We start from the raw sequence: 17,648 nt of genomic DNA, 5'->3' as shown, positions 1-17,648 counted from the left end.
TACAATCCTTGTAAAATGCTTTAAGCGATAGTAAAAACCCTTCTGGTATGCCCATTTTCTCTAAAACTTTAAAAAGATAAAAGTGTGAGACACGGTCAAATGCTTTTTCAAAATCAATAGATAAAATCGCCATTTTCCCCTTTCTGTCTTTCACATCCTCAATACAGTCTTTCACTAAATTCAGATTGTCCCATATACTGCGCCCCGGCACCCCACACACTTGATTAGAATGAATAACTTTGCTGATGACTTCTTTTAGACGATTTGCACAAATTTTAGCCATTATTTTATAGTCACAATTTAAAAGTGTTATTGGTCTCCAGTTTTCTAATTTTGATTTATCGCCTTTTTTGTATAGGAGGGAGACTTCACCTTTCTTCCAGGAATTTAATAAAACCTTATTATTAAAAACCTCAGTAAACAAATAAAACAAATCATCTTTTAAAATATCATAAAAACATACATAAAATTCTATTGGGATGCCATCAGGACCAGGGACCTTTCCAGTTTTAAAACTTTTAATAGTTTTTAACACTTCTTGTTCCGTTAAAACTTGGGATAAAAACTCTTGGGATGCGGGATCTAAAACAGCTGTTAGTCCTTGCAGCGAATCATCCATTAATTTATTATCTATATTTTTTCCATTAAAAAGATTAGAAAAAAAAACCTCAACTTTACCCAGCATATTTTTTATATTATTCTCACCATCTATATGGTCAATTATCACTTTTTCTTTTTTATTTTTCCTAAAAAAATATCTGGAACACTTTTCATTTTCTTCTATATGTTGTACTCTAGAACGAAAAATTATCTCTTTTCCTTTTTGTTCTAGCCATTTTGAAATCTCTTCTTTTAAATTTGAAATATCAAGTTGTACATCTATCCCATTGTCTCTGAGCTTAAATAATGTTTGTAGGCGGGTATTTAAAATTCTATATTCTTCATATTTTTCTTTGGCTCTACATATACTCTTTTTAATAAAAAAGTCTTTTATTTTTACTTTCATTCTATCCCACCATACACTCATAGTCTCATTTGTTTTTTTCCCTTTTCTACATTTCCTATAAAACTCAATAAAATCTGATAAAATCTGCGGGTCGGTTAAAAGGGATACGTTCATTTTCCAGCTTTTCTTACCACATTTTTTGTTGTCATTTACTTTTATGGTAAAGGATAAAAGTTTATGGTCTGAAAATATATTAGTTAAAACTTCACATTTGGCAGGTATTGTTTTATCTGAACCAAAAATAAAATCAATCCTAGAGCTACAATTAGCATTGCTCCAAGTGAAACCGGCGTCCTCTGGGCTGTCACTATGACACTCTTTATATATGTCTATCAATTTAGCATCTTTGACTATATCATGTAGCATACCTGAGGTTTTATCGTAGTTCCTGCTTACAGAGCTGGAGCGCCGGTTTTCACCTTTTAAAACACAATTAAAATCCCCTGCTAAGATAAAAGGTTCAGAGTTATTAATGAATAATGGTAAAAGATCAAGCATTTCGGCTCTTTCATTTTTCTCTGGGGATCCATAAAAATTTAAAAACTGCCATCTAATACCATCAATAAAAGCTTTCACTAATAAAATACGACCTGGTAAAATTTCCTGAATAAAATCAATTAAAACGTTCCCTTTAAAAAGTATGGCTACACCCGCTGATCCTGCAGCATTCGATCCGGACCAGACAGATGGCCCACACTTCCACTCATCTTTATATTTTTGATATGACATTTCATGTGGGATATTACATTCTTGCAGAAAAAATACAGATGCAGTAAAACACGTAAAAAAATTAAAAAGAGCAGTTCTTCTCGTGTTAGATTTTATGCCTCTCACGTTGAGGGAAATACCTTTGAGTTCAGCCATCATTAGAAAATGTAGAAATTTATACTTAGGTAACTAAGAGCAACGGATTTACCTGTCCGATGAACCTGATCAGACCACTGGGCTTGCGCCTCCCTCCTCATCTGATAGTATCGTCACGAGAGTCTCCGTGGAGGAGGAAAGATTACCACATTTATATAAACCCGACGCTACACTGGCATAGCTCGGAGGGCTGGCTGGCAGAACCCGCTGGGTCTCCATTGGCTGGCCATGCAGTTCCTCATCAGGTGGGTCCCCGAGGGGTTCCGACGCCCCTGTTTGACCTGTAGAAGGTCGTCCTAAAGGAGGAGGTTGCGCACAAGGCAGAGCCTCTGACTCTTCAGAGGCAGCAAGATCCCGGTCCCCACCTGTAGCAGCGGAGACCGAAACCCCTGAGGGTCCAGCGTCCACGTCCCCTTCTGGAGAAGTGTCCATCTGTTCACCTCCTGCTGCCTCCTCCGAACCACCCTTTTTCTTTTTCTTAGGACCCACCTTTATCCACTCAGCGCCCTCAGCACTAGGAGACCCAGACTGGGCATGGGCTTCTGTGTCGGCCTTTTGCCGGTCCCTTTTGACCTTACCAGTAGTGCCCTTCTGCTCCTTCTCAGCCCTCCTTTTGGACTCCCGCAGGTCCTGCAGCCAGGTTTTGGGATTTGGTATTTTACCTGTCATAGACTCTGGAGACACTTCACTATTTGGTACGCCCTTATTGTCTCCAGAGGCTCCAGGTTGTTGTTCCTCCTCCTGAGGGGTGGTCTGATCTTTTGGTCCTTGGTCGGACGTCTTGGACTTCCCCTTTTGCTCATCTTCCCGAAATCTGTGAGGGCAAGAAAAATAAAAGTGACCTGGAGTCTGGCAAAAACTGCATTTCTTTTCCTTAGGGCATTCTTTTGTCTCATGTTCTTCACTAGCACAATTTCTACATGATACATGACAGTTTTCTTTTGAATGACCATAGCGCCCACAATTTCTGCAATATACTGGCATCCCAGAAAAGAAGAAATCCCCATTTGTTTGCCCAATTTTGAAACGGGCAGGGGGGAGCCGTATACCACCTGGTGTATTTGGATCTCTTGTACACTTCACAAGGAATTTCCACTTAGATGTCCATATGTTATATTCGTTTAATATCTTCCCAATACATTTAACACTTTTAAAATAAATTGCTAGAAATGACATTACTTCTGGAGCAGAAACAAAGGGCGAAAATATTTTTACAATAACCAGTCTTACCTCATCCAGGACGTGCTCAACAATTTGTATCCCTTTCAAAACAGGACTATTTTCAACTTTTTTTAACTTTTCTAGTACATCTCTAAAAATACCTTCTCCGGTGAATGTGATGTCATAGTCACCTCTTCTGGGATAATCCTGGATGGAGAGAATTTCATTCCTTTGTACGCCAAGAAGGTTCCTGAGCACGTCCTGGACTACATACCCTAATTTCCTCATATCCGAGCCACCCGCCGTGAAGTGAACTCGGATAGAGTTTTTTAGCCTCGCATAAAGAGGCACGAGGTTAGGGTCAACCTCCATGGAAAAAGGCAACAAGGTTGCAAATTGCAGCCGCTTGCAATCTGCGCTCCCAGTGTTCTTGCAGCGAAAAACACCTGGAAGCTGGGGGATCGCAACTCGTTACCCTGGGACTAAGCCCTCTCCCTAATAGCAGCAAGCAGGTTAAGTCCACCAAAGTGGACGATCCTGCCAGGCCAAGGAGAGGGGTACCCGAGTGCCCTTCAACCACAATCTCCTGCAATAAAGCACTTGATCGTAGCCAAAAGGCCGAGAAGCGATAACCAGAATTGGTTTCAAACTACGGAGCCACCCAAGGATCCTGAAAAGTCCATTTGTGGAGATGAGCTCCTGGACTCCCGTTAAGAAGACATGTTGTCAACCTCTAGATCCCTTACATGCCTGCACTTTTCGGCTTGCTGCTGCTGCAATCCACGCGTTTTAGATCTGCATAACTCCACCTCTTTAAACACAGCACCTTCACCCCCTGCTGTTCCCACCCGCCTCAACACCGTTGGAAGGGAGGAGAACCAATTAAGGCGGGGGGTGGGGTGGAACGAGCAGCTGTCTACCCTTAGCAGGAGGGCTCCTGATTACATACCTCTCCTGCTGCTGCTGCTGCTGGCTGTCCAGCAGCAGACTGAAGGTGGCTGCTGCTGTGCACAGGTATATAAAGGCTCAGAGCCTATTATGACACGCGCAGCCAGCGTTCCATTGCCACATTCCATCTACTGCAGGCAGGATACCTGGCTGGCTGAATGTCGCTGAGAAGCTCACAGAGACCGCCATAAGCAACAGTTTAACAGAATGCCACAGACTAATCAACCAAACTTTTTGGGTTGGGTTCTCTTTTATAGTCTGCAGGCATTAAATGAAAGAAGTCAGTGTTCCAGCAGAGGGAGACAACGTTTCAGAAAAGGCATTGTAGCAAACCAAAAAAGAAATTTTAAGCGCAGCAGAGTAACCAGCGCACATACCTGTTAGCTCAGGTGAGTTTAAAAGGCTGCTGTTGATAACAAGGGCATTTGCTAAATAGATGGTGTGTGTGCAACAATATACTGAAAGGTCAATTATATTGTGCAGCTTATCTCACCACCTGTAGTTATTTAGGTGAAAGCTCCAAAATGCTTGCCTAATATGTCTGTTTATCCAAAAGGAAGTAAAAAGGGAGAGCTAGAAAGATAGCATTGCATCACATTACATGGCAATGCAATGCACAGTTGCTGAAGTTGAACCAAAATGAGCTTGTAATCTGGCTTCTGCAACTTTGAACATGAAAAATCCAATGAGGAGAAGAAAAGCAAAGCCAAAGAGTCCATCCCAAAATCCGACAAACAAGCAAAATGAACAAAAAACATTGAATTCAATTCTTTCTGATTTTAGAAACTGCATTAAAGAAGGGGTGCACCAGTCCTGGAGATACTGCAATACCAGGTCAATGCGTGGAGTGGACAGAGCAAGCTCTTTTTCCATCTCCCTGTTCTAAAAATCCATTTAATATATGGTCCCCAGATAGGGGACGTATCAGATATTAAACTGATAAGAACAGATACTACACTTGATCTTAGCCAAAAGGCCGAGAAGCGATAACCAGAATTGGTTTCAAACTACGGAGCCACCCAAGGATCCTGAAAAGTCCATTTGTGGAGATGAGCTCCTGGACTCCCGTTAAGAAGACATGTTGTCAACCTCTAGATCCCTTACATGCCTGCACTTTTCGGCTTGCTGCTGCTGCAATCCACGCGTTTTAGATCTGCATAACTCCACCTCTTTAAACACAGCACCTTCACCCCCTGCTGTTCCCACCCGCCTCAACACCGTTGGAAGGGAGGAGAACCAATTAAGGCGGGGGGTGGGGTGGAACGAGCAGCTGTCTACCCTTAGCAGGAGGGCTCCTGATTACATACCTCTCCTGCTGCTGCTGCTGCTGGCTGTCCAGCAGCAGACTGAAGGTGGCTGCTGCTGTGCACAGGTATATAAAGGCTCAGAGCCTATTATGACACGCGCAGCCAGCGTTCCATTGCCACATTCCATCTACTGCAGGCAGGATACCTGGCTGGCTGAATGTCGCTGAGAAGCTCACAGAGACCGCCATAAGCAACAGTTTAACAGAATGCCACAGACTAATCAACCAAACTTTTTGGGTTGGGTTCTCTTTTATAGTCTGCAGGCATTAAATGAAAGAAGTCAGTGTTCCAGCAGAAGGAGACAACGTTTCAGAAAAGGCATTGTAGCAAACCAAAAAAGAAATTTTAAGCGCAGCAGAGTAACCAGCGCACATACCTGTTAGCTCAGGTGAGTTTAAAAGGCTGCTGTTGATAACAAGGGCATTTGCTAAATAGATGGTGTGTGTGCAACAATATACTGAAAGGTCAATTATATTGTGCAGCTTATCTCACCACCTGTAGTTATTTAGGTGAAAGCTCCAAAATGCTTGCCTAATATGTCTGTTTATCCAAAAGGAAGTAAAAAGGGAGAGCTAGAAAGATAGCATTGCATCACATTACATGGCAATGCAATGCACAGTTGCTGAAGTTGAACCAAAATGAGCTTGTAATCTGGCTTCTGCAACTTTGAACATGAAAAATCCAATGAGGAGAAGAAAAGCAAAGCCAAAGAGTCCATCCCAAAATCCGACAAACAAGCAAAATGAACAAAAAACATTGAATTCAATTCTTTCTGATTTTAGAAACTGCATTAAAGAAGGGGTGCACCGGTCCTGGAGATACTGCAATACCAGGTCAATGCGTGGAGTGGACAGAGCAAGCTCTTTTTCCATCTCCCTGTTCTAAAAATCCATTTAATATATGGTCCCCAGATAGGGGACGTATCAGATATTAAACTGATAAGAACAGATACTACACTTGATCTTAGCCAAAAGGCCGAGAAGCGATAACCAGAATTGGTTTCAAACTACGGAGCCACCCAAGGATCCTGAAAAGTCCATTTGTGGAGATGAGCTCCTGGACTCCCGTTAAGAAGACATGTTGTCAACCTCTAGATCCCTTACATGCCTGCACTTTTCGGCTTGCTGCTGCTGCAATCCACGCGTTTTAGATCTGCATAACTCCACCTCTTTAAACACAGCACCTTCACCCCCTGCTGTTCCCACCCGCCTCAACACCGTTGGAAGGGAGGAGAACCAATTAAGGCGGGGGGTGGGGTGGAACGAGCAGCTGTCTACCCTTAGCAGGAGGGCTCCTGATTACATACCTCTCCTGCTGCTGCTGCTGCTGCTGGCTGTCCAGCAGCAGACTGAAGGTGGCTGCTGCTGTGCACAGGTATATAAAGGCTCAGAGCCTATTATGACACGCGCAGCCAGTGTTCCATTGCCACATTCCATCTACTGCAGGCAGGATACCTGGCTGGCTGAATGTCGCTGAGAAGCTCACAGAGACCGCCATAAGCAACAGTTTAACAGAATGCCACAGACTAATCAACCAAACTTTTTGGGTTGGGTTCTCTTTTATAGTCTGCAGGCATTAAATGAAAGAAGTCAGTGTTCCAGCAGAAGGAGACAACGTTTCAGAAAAGGCATTGTAGCAAACCAAAAAAGAAATTTTAAGCGCAGCAGAGTAACCAGCGCACATACCTGTTAGCTCAGGTGAGTTTAAAAGGCTGCTGTTGATAACAAGGGCATTTGCTAAATAGATGGTGTGTGTGCAACAATATACTGAAAGGTCAATTATATTGTGCAGCTTATCTCACCACCTGTAGTTATTTAGGTGAAAGCTCCAAAATGCTTGCCTAATATGTCTGTTTATCCAAAAGGAAGTAAAAAGGGAGAGCTAGAAAGATAGCATTGCATCACATTACATGGCAATGCAATGCACAGTTGCTGAAGTTGAACCAAAATGAGCTTGTAATCTGGCTTCTGCAACTTTGAACATGAAAAATCCAATGAGGAGAAGAAAAGCAAAGCCAAAGAGTCCATCCCAAAATCCGACAAACAAGCAAAATGAACAAAAAACATTGAATTCAATTCTTTCTGATTTTAGAAACTGCATTAAAGAAGGGGTGCACCGGTCCTGGAGATACTGCAATACCAGGTCAATGCGTGGAGTGGACAGAGCAAGCTCTTTTTCCATCTCCCTGTTCTAAAAATCCATTTAATATATGGTCCCCAGATAGGGGACGTATCAGATATTAAACTGATAAGAACAGATACTACACTTGATCTTAGCCAAAAGGCCGAGAAGCGATAACCAGAATTGGTTTCAAACTACGGAGCCACCCAAGGATCCTGAAAAGTCCATTTGTGGAGATGAGCTCCTGGACTCCCGTTAAGAAGACATGTTGTCAACCTCTAGATCCCTTACATGCCTGCACTTTTCGGCTTGCTGTTGCTGCAATCCACGCGTTTTAGATCTGCATAACTCCACCTCTTTAAACACAGCACCTTCACCCCCTGCTGTTCCCACCCGCCTCAACACCGTTGGAAGGGAGGAGAACCAATTAAGGCGGGGGGTGGGGTGGAACGAGCAGCTGTCTACCCTTAGCAGGAGGGCTCCTGATTACATACCTCTCCTGCTGCTGCTGCTGGCTGTCCAGCAGCAGACTGAAGGTGGCTGCTGCTGTGCACAGGTATATAAAGGCTCAGAGCCTATTATGACACGCGCAGCCAGCGTTCCATTGCCACATTCCATCTACTGCAGGCAGGATACCTGGCTGGCTGAATGTCGCTGAGAAGCTCACAGAGACCGCCATAAGCAACAGTTTAACAGAATGCCACAGACTAATCAACCAAACTTTTTGGGTTGGGTTCTCTTTTATAGTCTGCAGGCATTAAATGAAAGAAGTCAGTGTTCCAGCAGAAGGAGACAACGTTTCAGAAAAGGCATTGTAGCAAACCAAAAAAGAAATTTTAAGCGCAGCAGAGTAACCAGCGCACATACCTGTTAGCTCAGGTGAGTTTAAAAGGCTGCTGTTGATAACAAGGGCATTTGCTAAATAGATGGTGTGTGTGCAACAATATACTGAAAGGTCAATTATATTGTGCAGCTTATCTCACCACCTGTAGTTATTTAGGTGAAAGCTCCAAAATGCTTGCCTAATATGTCTGTTTATCCAAAAGGAAGTAAAAAGGGAGAGCTAGAAAGATAGCATTGCATCACATTACATGGCAATGCAATGCACAGTTGCTGAAGTTGAACCAAAATGAGCTTGTAATCTGGCTTCTGCAACTTTGAACATGAAAAATCCAATGAGGAGAAGAAAAGCAAAGCCAAAGAGTCCATCCCAAAATCCGACAAACAAGCAAAATGAACAAAAAACATTGAATTCAATTCTTTCTGATTTTAGAAACTGCATTAAAGAAGGGGTGCACCGGTCCTGGAGATACTGCAATACCAGGTCAATGCGTGGAGTGGACAGAGCAAGCTCTTTTTCCATCTCCCTGTTCTAAAAATCCATTTAATATATGGTCCCCAGATAGGGGACGTATCAGATATTAAACTGATAAGAACAGATACTACACTTGATCTTAGCCAAAAGGCCGAGAAGCGATAACCAGAATTGGTTTCAAACTACGGAGCCACCCAAGGATCCTGAAAAGTCCATTTGTGGAGATGAGCTCCTGGACTCCCGTTAAGAAGACATGTTGTCAACCTCTAGATCCCTTACATGCCTGCACTTTTCGGCTTGCTGCTGCTGCAATCCACGCGTTTTAGATCTGCATAACTCCACCTCTTTAAACACAGCACCTTCACCCCCTGCTGTTCCCACCCGCCTCAACACCGTTGGAAGGGAGGAGAACCAATTAAGGCGGGGGGTGGGGTGGAACGAGCAGCTGTCTACCCTTAGCAGGAGGGCTCCTGATTACATACCTCTCCTGCTGCTGCTGCTGCTGGCTGTCCAGCAGCAGACTGAAGGTGGCTGCTGCTGTGCACAGGTATATAAAGGCTCAGAGCCTATTATGACACGCGCAGCCAGCGTTCCATTGCCACATTCCATCTACTGCAGGCAGGATACCTGGCTGGCTGAATGTCGCTGAGAAGCTCACAGAGACCGCCATAAGCAACAGTTTAACAGAATGCCACAGACTAATCAACCAAACTTTTTGGGTTGGGTTCTCTTTTATAGTCTGCAGGCATTAAATGAAAGAAGTCAGTGTTCCAGCAGAAGGAGACAACGTTTCAGAAAAGGCATTGTAGCAAACCAAAAAAGAAATTTTAAGCGCAGCAGAGTAACCAGCGCACATACCTGTTAGCTCAGGTGAGTTTAAAAGGCTGCTGTTGATAACAAGGGCATTTGCTAAATAGATGGTGTGTGTGCAACAATATACTGAAAGGTCAATTATATTGTGCAGCTTATCTCACCACCTGTAGTTATTTAGGTGAAAGCTCCAAAATGCTTGCCTAATATGTCTGTTTATCCAAAAGGAAGTAAAAAGGGAGAGCTAGAAAGATAGCATTGCATCACATTACATGGCAATGCAATGCACAGTTGCTGAAGTTGAACCAAAATGAGCTTGTAATCTGGCTTCTGCAACTTTGAACATGAAAAATCCAATGAGGAGAAGAAAAGCAAAGCCAAAGAGTCCATCCCAAAATCCGACAAACAAGCAAAATGAACCAAAAACATTGAATTCAATTCTTTCTGATTTTAGAAACTGCATTAAAGAAGGGGTGCACCGGTCCTGGAGATACTGCAATACCAGGTCAATGCGTGGAGTGGACAGAGCAAGCTCTTTTTCCATCTCCCTGTTCTAAAAATCCATTTAATATATGGTCCCCAGATAGGGGACGTATCAGATATTAAACTGATAAGAACAGATACTACACTTGATCTTAGCCAAAAGGCCGAGAAGCGATAACCAGAATTGGTTTCAAACTACGGAGCCACCCAAGGATCCTGAAAAGTCCATTTGTGGAGATGAGCTCCTGGACTCCCGTTAAGAAGACATGTTGTCAACCTCTAGATCCCTTACATGCCTGCACTTTTCGGCTTGCTGCTGCTGCAATCCACGCGTTTTAGATCTGCATAACTCCACCTCTTTAAACACAGCACCTTCACCCCCTGCTGTTCCCACCCGCCTCAACACCGTTGGAAGGGAGGAGAACCAATTAAGGCGGGGGGTGGGGTGGAACGAGCAGCTGTCTACCCTTAGCAGGAGGGCTCCTGATTACATACCTCTCCTGCTGCTGCTGCTGCTGGCTGTCCAGCAGCAGACTGAAGGTGGCTGCTGCTGTGCACAGGTATATAAAGGCTCAGAGCCTATTATGACACGCGCAGCCAGCGTTCCATTGCCACATTCCATCTACTGCAGGCAGGATACCTGGCTGGCTGAATGTCGCTGAGAAGCTCACAGAGACCGCCATAAGCAACAGTTTAACAGAATGCCACAGACTAATCAACCAAACTTTTTGGGTTGGGTTCTCTTTTATAGTCTGCAGGCATTAAATGAAAGAAGTCAGTGTTCCAGCAGAAGGAGACAACGTTTCAGAAAAGGCATTGTAGCAAACCAAAAAAGAAATTTTAAGCGCAGCAGAGTAACCAGCGCACATACCTGTTAGCTCAGGTGAGTTTAAAAGGCTGCTGTTGATAACAAGGGCATTTGCTAAATAGATGGTGTGTGTGCAACAATATACTGAAAGGTCAATTATATTGTGCAGCTTATCTCACCACCTGTAGTTATTTAGGTGAAAGCTCCAAAATGCTTGCCTAATATGTCTGTTTATCCAAAAGGAAGTAAAAAGGGAGAGCTAGAAAGATAGCATTGCATCACATTACATGGCAATGAAATGCACAGTTGCTGAAGTTGAACCAAAATGAGCTTGTAATCTGGCTTCTGCAACTTTGAACATGAAAAATCCAATGAGGAGAAGAAAAGCAAAGCCAAAGAGTCCATCCCAAAATCCGACAAACAAGCAAAATGAACAAAAAACATTGAATTCAATTCTTTCTGATTTTAGAAACTGCATTAAAGAAGGGGTGCACCGGTCCTGGAGATACTGCAATACCAGGTCAATGCGTGGAGTGGACAGAGCAAGCTCTTTTTCCATCGCCCTGTTCTAAAAATCCATTTAATATATGGTCCCCAGATAGGGGACGTATCAGATATTAAACTGATAAGAACAGATACTACACTTGATCTTAGCCAAAAGGCCGAGAAGCGATAACCAGAATTGGTTTCAAACTACGGAGCCACCCAAGGATCCTGAAAAGTCCATTTGTGGAGATGAGCTCCTGGACTCCCGTTAAGAAGACATGTTGTCAACCTCTAGATCCCTTACATGCCTGCACTTTTCGGCTTGCTGCTGCTGCAATCCACGCGTTTTAGATCTGCATAACTCCACCTCTTTAAACACAGCACCTTCACCCCCTGCTGTTCCCACCCGCCTCAACACCGTTGGAAGGGAGGAGAACCAATTAAGGCGGGGGGTGGGGTGGAACGAGCAGCTGTCTACCCTTAGCAGGAGGGCTCCTGATTACATACCTCTCCTGCTGCTGCTGCTGGCTGTCCAGCAGCAGACTGAAGGTGGCTGCTGCTGTGCACAGGTATATAAAGGCTCAGAGCCTATTATGACACGCGCAGCCAGCGTTCCATTGCCACATTCCATCTACTGCAGGCAGGATACCTGGCTGGCTGAATGTCGCTGAGAAGCTCACAGAGACCGCCATAAGCAACAGTTTAACAGAATGCCACAGACTAATCAACCAAACTTTTTGGGTTGGGTTCTCTTTTATAGTCTGCAGGCATTAAATGAAAGAAGTCAGTGTTCCAGCAGAAGGAGACAACGTTTCAGAAAAGGCATTGTAGCAAACCAAAAAAGAAATTTTAAGCGCAGCAGAGTAACCAGCGCACATACCTGTTAGCTCAGGTGAGTTTAAAAGGCTGCTGTTGATAACAAGGGCATTTGCTAAATAGATGGTGTGTGTGCAACAATATACTGAAAGGTCAATTATATTGTGCAGCTTATCTCACCACCTGTAGTTATTTAGGTGAAAGCTCCAAAATGCTTGCCTAATATGTCTGTTTATCCAAAAGGAAGTAAAAAGGGAGAGCTAGAAAGATAGCATTGCATCACATTACATGGCAATGCAATGCACAGTTGCTGAAGTTGAACCAAAATGAGCTTGTAATCTGGCTTCTGCAACTTTGAACATGAAAAATCCAATGAGGAGAAGAAAAGCAAAGCCAAAGAGTCCATCCCAAAATCCGACAAACAAGCAAAATGAACAAAAAACATTGAATTCAATTCTTTCTGATTTTAGAAACTGCATTAAAGAAGGGGTGCACCGGTCCTGGAGATACTGCAATACCAGGTCAATGCGTGGAGTGGACAGAGCAAGCTCTTTTTCCATCTCCCTGTTCTAAAAATCCATTTAATATATGGTCCCCAGATAGGGGACGTATCAGATATTAAACTGATAAGAACAGATACTACACTTGATCTTAGCCAAAAGGCCGAGAAGCGATAACCAGAATTGGTTTCAAACTACGGAGCCACCCAAGGATCCTGAAAAGTCCATTTGTGGAGATGAGCTCCTGGACTCCCGTTAAGAAGACATGTTGTCAACCTCTAGATCCCTTACATGCCTGCACTTTTCGGCTTGCTGCTGCTGCAATCCACGCGTTTTAGATCTGCATAACTCCACCTCTTTAAACACAGCACCTTCACCCCCTGCTGTTCCCACCCGCCTCAACACCGTTGGAAGGGAGGAGAACCAATTAAGGCGGGGGGTGGGGTGGAACGAGCAGCTGTCTACCCTTAGCAGGAGGGCTCCTGATTACATACCTCTCCTGCTGCTGCTGCTGCTGGCTGTCCAGCAGCAGACTGAAGGTGGCTGCTGCTGTGCACAGGTATATAAAGGCTCAGAGCCTATTATGACACGCGCAGCCAGCGTTCCATTGCCACATTCCATCTACTGCAGGCAGGATACCTGGCTGGCTGAATGTCGCTGAGAAGCTCACAGAGACCGCCATAAGCAACAGTTTAACAGAATGCCACAGACTAATCAACCAAACTTTTTGGGTTGGGTTCTCTTTTATAGTCTGCAGGCATTAAATGAAAGAAGTCAGTGTTCCAGCAGAAGGAGACAACGTTTCAGAAAAGGCATTGTAGCAAACCAAAAAAGAAATTTTAAGCGCAGCAGAGTAACCAGCGCACATACCTGTTAGCTCAGGTGAGTTTAAAAGGCTGCTGTTGATAACAAGGGCATTTGCTAAATAGATGGTGTGTGTGCAACAATATACTGAAAGGTCAATTATATTGTGCAGCTTATCTCACCACCTGTAGTTATTTAGGTGAAAGCTCCAAAATGCTTGCCTAATATGTCTGTTTATCCAAAAGGAAGTAAAAAGGGAGAGCTAGAAAGATAGCATTGCATCACATTACATGGCAATGCAATGCACAGTTGCTGAAGTTGAACCAAAATGAGCTTGTAATCTGGCTTCTGCAACTTTGAACATGAAAAATCCAATGAGGAGAAGAAAAGCAAAGCCAAAGAGTCCATCCCAAAATCCGACAAACAAGCAAAATGAACCAAAAACATTGAATTCAATTCTTTCTGATTTTAGAAACTGCATTAAAGAAGGGGTGCACCGGTCCTGGAGATACTGCAATACCAGGTCAATGCGTGGAGTGGACAGAGCAAGCTCTTTTTCCATCTCCCTGTTCTAAAAATCCATTTAATATATGGTCCCCAGATAGGGGACGTATCAGATATTAAACTGATAAGAACAGATACTACACTTGATCTTAGCCAAAAGGCCGAGAAGCGATAACCAGAATTGGTTTCAAACTACGGAGCCACCCAAGGATCCTGAAAAGTCCATTTGTGGAGATGAGCTCCTGGACTCCCGTTAAGAAGACATGTTGTCAACCTCTAGATCCCTTACATGCCTGCACTTTTCGGCTTGCTGCTGCTGCAATCCACGCGTTTTAGATCTGCATAACTCCACCTCTTTAAACACAGCACCTTCACCCCCTGCTGTTCCCACCCGCCTCAACACCGTTGGAAGGGAGGAGAACCAATTAAGGCGGGGGGTGGGGTGGAACGAGCAGCTGTCTACCCTTAGCAGGAGGGCTCCTGATTACATACCTCTCCTGCTGCTGCTGCTGCTGGCTGTCCAGCAGCAGACTGAAGGTGGCTGCTGCTGTGCACAGGTATATAAAGGCTCAGAGCCTATTATGACACGCGCAGCCAGCGTTCCATTGCCACATTCCATCTACTGCAGGCAGGATACCTGGCTGGCTGAATGTCGCTGAGAAGCTCACAGAGACCGCCATAAGCAACAGTTTAACAGAATGCCACAGACTAATCAACCAAACTTTTTGGGTTGGGTTCTCTTTTATAGTCTGCAGGCATTAAATGAAAGAAGTCAGTGTTCCAGCAGAAGGAGACAACGTTTCAGAAAAGGCATTGTAGCAAACCAAAAAAGAAATTTTAAGCGCAGCAGAGTAACCAGCGCACATACCTGTTAGCTCAGGTGAGTTTAAAAGGCTGCTGTTGATAACAAGGGCATTTGCTAAATAGATGGTGTGTGTGCAACAATATACTGAAAGGTCAATTATATTGTGCAGCTTATCTCACCACCTGTAGTTATTTAGGTGAAAGCTCCAAAATGCTTGCCTAATATGTCTGTTTATCCAAAAGGAAGTAAAAAGGGAGAGCTAGAAAGATAGCATTGCATCACATTACATGGCAATGCAATGCACAGTTGCTGAAGTTGAACCAAAATGAGCTTGTAATCTGGCTTCTGCAACTTTGAACATGAAAAATCCAATGAGGAGAAGAAAAGCAAAGCCAAAGAGTCCATCCCAAAATCCGACAAACAAGCAAAATGAACAAAAAACATTGAATTCAATTCTTTCTGATTTTAGAAACTGCATTAATGAAGGGGTGCACCGGTCCTGGAGATACTGCAATACCAGGTCAATGCGTGGAGTGGACAGAGCAAGCTCTTTTTCCATCTCCCTGTTCTAAAAATCCATTTAATATATGGTCCCCAGATAGGGGACGTATCAGATATTAAACTGATAAGAACAGATACTACACTTGATCTTAGCCAAAAGGCCGAGAAGCGATAACCAGAATTGGTTTCAAACTACGGAGCCACCCAAGGATCCTGAAAAGTCCATTTGTGGAGATGAGCTCCTGGACTCCCGTTAAGAAGACATGTTGTCAACCTCTAGATCCCTTACATGCCTGCACTTTTCGGCTTGCTGCTGCTGCAATCCACGCGTTTTAGATCTGCATAACTCCACCTCTTTAAACACAGCACCTTCACCCCCTGCTGTTCCCACCCGCCTCAACACCGTTGGAAGGGAGGAGAACCAATTAAGGCGGGGGGTGGGGTGGAACGAGCAGCTGTCTACCCTTAGCAGGAGGGCTCCTGATTACATACCTCTCCTGCTGCTGCTGCTGCTGGCTGTCCAGCAGCAGACTGAAGGTGGCTGCTGCTGTGCACAGGTATATAAAGGCTCAGAGCCTATTATGACACGCGCAGCCAGCGTTCCATTGCCACATTCCATCTACTGCAGGCAGGATACCTGGCTGGCTGAATGTCGCTGAGAAGCTCACAGAGACCGCCATAAGCAACAGTTTAACAGAATGCCACAGACTAATCAACCAAACTTTTTGGGTTGGGTTCTCTTTTATAGTCTGCAGGCATTAAATGAAAGAAGTCATTGTTCCAGCAGAAGGAGACAACGTTTCAGAAAAGGCATTGTAGCAAACCAAAAAAGAAATTTTAAGCGCAGCAGAGTAACCAGCGCACATACCTGTTAGCTCAGGTGAGTTTAAAAGGCTGCTGTTGATAACAAGGGCATTTGCTAAATAGATGGTGTGTGTGCAACAATATACTGAAAGGTCAATTATATTGTGCAGCTTATCTCACCACCTGTAGTTATTTAGGTGAAAGCTCCAAAATGCTTGCCTAATATGTCTGTTTATCCAAAAGGAAGTAAAAAGGGAGAGCTAGAAAGATAGCATTGCATCACATTACATGGCAATGCAATGCACAGTTGCTGAAGTTGAACCAAAATGAGCTTGTAATCTGGCTTCTGCAACTTTGAACATGAAAAATCCAATGAGGAGAAGAAAAGCAAAGCCAAAGAGTCCATCCCAAAATCCGACAAACAAGCAAAATGAACAAAAAACATTGAATTCAATTCTTTCTGATTTTAGAAACTGCATTAAAGAAGGGGTGCACCGGTCCTGGAGATACTGCAATACCAGGTCAATGCGTGGAGTGGACAGAGCAAGCTCTATTTCCATCTCCCTGTTCTAAAAATCCATTTAATATATGGTCCCCAGATAGGGGACGTATCAGATATTAAACTGATAAGAACAGATACTACACTTGATCTTAGCCAAAAGGCCGAGAAGCGATAACCAGAATTGGTTTCAAACTACGGAGCCACCCAAGGATCCTGAAAAGTCCATTTGTGGAGATGAGCTCCTGGACTCCCGTTAAGAAGACATGTTGTCAACCTCTAGATCCCTTACATGCCTGCACTTTTCGGCTTGCTGCTGCTGCAATCCACGCGTTTTAGATCTGCATAACTCCACCTCTTTAAACACAGCACCTTCACCCCCTGCTGTTCCCACCCGCCTCAACACCGTTGGAAGGGAGGAGAACCAATTAAGGCGGGGGGTGGGGTGGAACGAGCAGCTGTCTACCCTTAGCAGGAGGGCTCCTGATTACATACCTCTCCTGCTGCTGCTGCTGCTGGCTGTCCAGCAGCAGACTGAAGGTGGCTGCTGCTGTGCACAGGTATATAAAGGCTCAGAGCCTATTATGACACGCGCAGCCAGCGTTCCATTGATACATTCCATCTACTGCAGGCAGGATACCTGGCTGGCTGAATGTCGCTGAGAAGCTCACAGAGACCGCCATAAGCAACAGTTTAACAGAATGCCACAGACTAATCAACCAAACTTTTTGGGTTGGGTTCTCTTTTATAGTCTGCAGGCATTAAATGAAAGAAGTCAGTGTTCCAGCAGAAGGAGACAACGTTTCAGAAAAGGCATTGTAGCAAACCAAAAAAGAAATTTTAAGCGCAGCAGAGTAACCAGCACACATACCTGTTAGCTCAGGTGAGTTTAAAAGGCTGCTGTTGATAACAAGGGCATTTGCTAAATAGATGGTGTGTGTGCAACAATATACTGAAAGGTCAATTATATTGTGCAGCTTATCTCACCACCTGTAGTTATTTAGGTGAAAGCTCCAAAATGCTTGCCTAATATGTCTGTTTATCCAAAAGGAAGTAAAAAGGGAGAGCTAGAAAGATAGCATTGCATCACATTACATGGCAATGCA

The 17,648-nt window shown here is 44.0% G+C and overlaps 10 non-coding genes across 10 annotated transcripts; all 10 read right to left on the bottom strand.

Annotated features, from left to right (window-relative positions):
* Window positions 1-4,776: 4,776 nt before the first annotated feature.
* Window positions 4,777-4,967, bottom strand: LOC141183165 (U2 spliceosomal RNA). The gene has a single exon (XR_012258168.1). It is a non-coding gene; the product is annotated as a U2 spliceosomal RNA (small nuclear RNA).
* A 1,115-nt stretch (window positions 4,968-6,082) lies between these two features.
* LOC141183758 (U2 spliceosomal RNA) lies at window positions 6,083-6,273 on the bottom strand. The gene has a single exon (XR_012258581.1). It is a non-coding gene; the product is annotated as a U2 spliceosomal RNA (small nuclear RNA).
* A 1,118-nt stretch (window positions 6,274-7,391) lies between these two features.
* On the bottom strand, window positions 7,392-7,582 carry LOC141183756 (U2 spliceosomal RNA). Its single transcript, XR_012258579.1, has one exon. It is a non-coding gene; the product is annotated as a U2 spliceosomal RNA (small nuclear RNA).
* Window positions 7,583-8,694: 1,112 nt separating this feature from the next.
* Window positions 8,695-8,885, bottom strand: LOC141183755 (U2 spliceosomal RNA). Its single transcript, XR_012258578.1, has one exon. It is a non-coding gene; the product is annotated as a U2 spliceosomal RNA (small nuclear RNA).
* A 1,115-nt stretch (window positions 8,886-10,000) lies between these two features.
* LOC141183754 (U2 spliceosomal RNA) lies at window positions 10,001-10,191 on the bottom strand. Its single transcript, XR_012258577.1, has one exon. It is a non-coding gene; the product is annotated as a U2 spliceosomal RNA (small nuclear RNA).
* A 1,115-nt stretch (window positions 10,192-11,306) lies between these two features.
* On the bottom strand, window positions 11,307-11,497 carry LOC141183213 (U2 spliceosomal RNA). Its single transcript, XR_012258212.1, has one exon. It is a non-coding gene; the product is annotated as a U2 spliceosomal RNA (small nuclear RNA).
* A 1,112-nt stretch (window positions 11,498-12,609) lies between these two features.
* Window positions 12,610-12,800, bottom strand: LOC141183753 (U2 spliceosomal RNA). Its single transcript, XR_012258576.1, has one exon. It is a non-coding gene; the product is annotated as a U2 spliceosomal RNA (small nuclear RNA).
* Window positions 12,801-13,915: 1,115 nt separating this feature from the next.
* Window positions 13,916-14,106, bottom strand: LOC141183752 (U2 spliceosomal RNA). Its single transcript, XR_012258575.1, has one exon. It is a non-coding gene; the product is annotated as a U2 spliceosomal RNA (small nuclear RNA).
* A 1,115-nt stretch (window positions 14,107-15,221) lies between these two features.
* On the bottom strand, window positions 15,222-15,412 carry LOC141183751 (U2 spliceosomal RNA). Its single transcript, XR_012258574.1, has one exon. It is a non-coding gene; the product is annotated as a U2 spliceosomal RNA (small nuclear RNA).
* A 1,115-nt stretch (window positions 15,413-16,527) lies between these two features.
* LOC141183623 (U2 spliceosomal RNA) lies at window positions 16,528-16,718 on the bottom strand. The gene has a single exon (XR_012258458.1). It is a non-coding gene; the product is annotated as a U2 spliceosomal RNA (small nuclear RNA).
* Between the last annotated feature and the right edge of the window lie 930 nt (window positions 16,719-17,648).

This window comes from Phyllobates terribilis, unplaced genomic scaffold, assembly GCF_046119375.1.
Source record: "Phyllobates terribilis strain yellow unplaced genomic scaffold, ASM4611937v1 Scaffold_38__1_contigs__length_12584779, whole genome shotgun sequence".
In the NCBI taxonomy this organism is placed as follows: Eukaryota; Metazoa; Chordata; class Amphibia; order Anura; family Dendrobatidae; genus Phyllobates; species Phyllobates terribilis.
The sequence above is the reverse complement of the archived record's forward strand: the minus strand, read 5'-3'. Positions and strand labels throughout refer to the sequence as shown.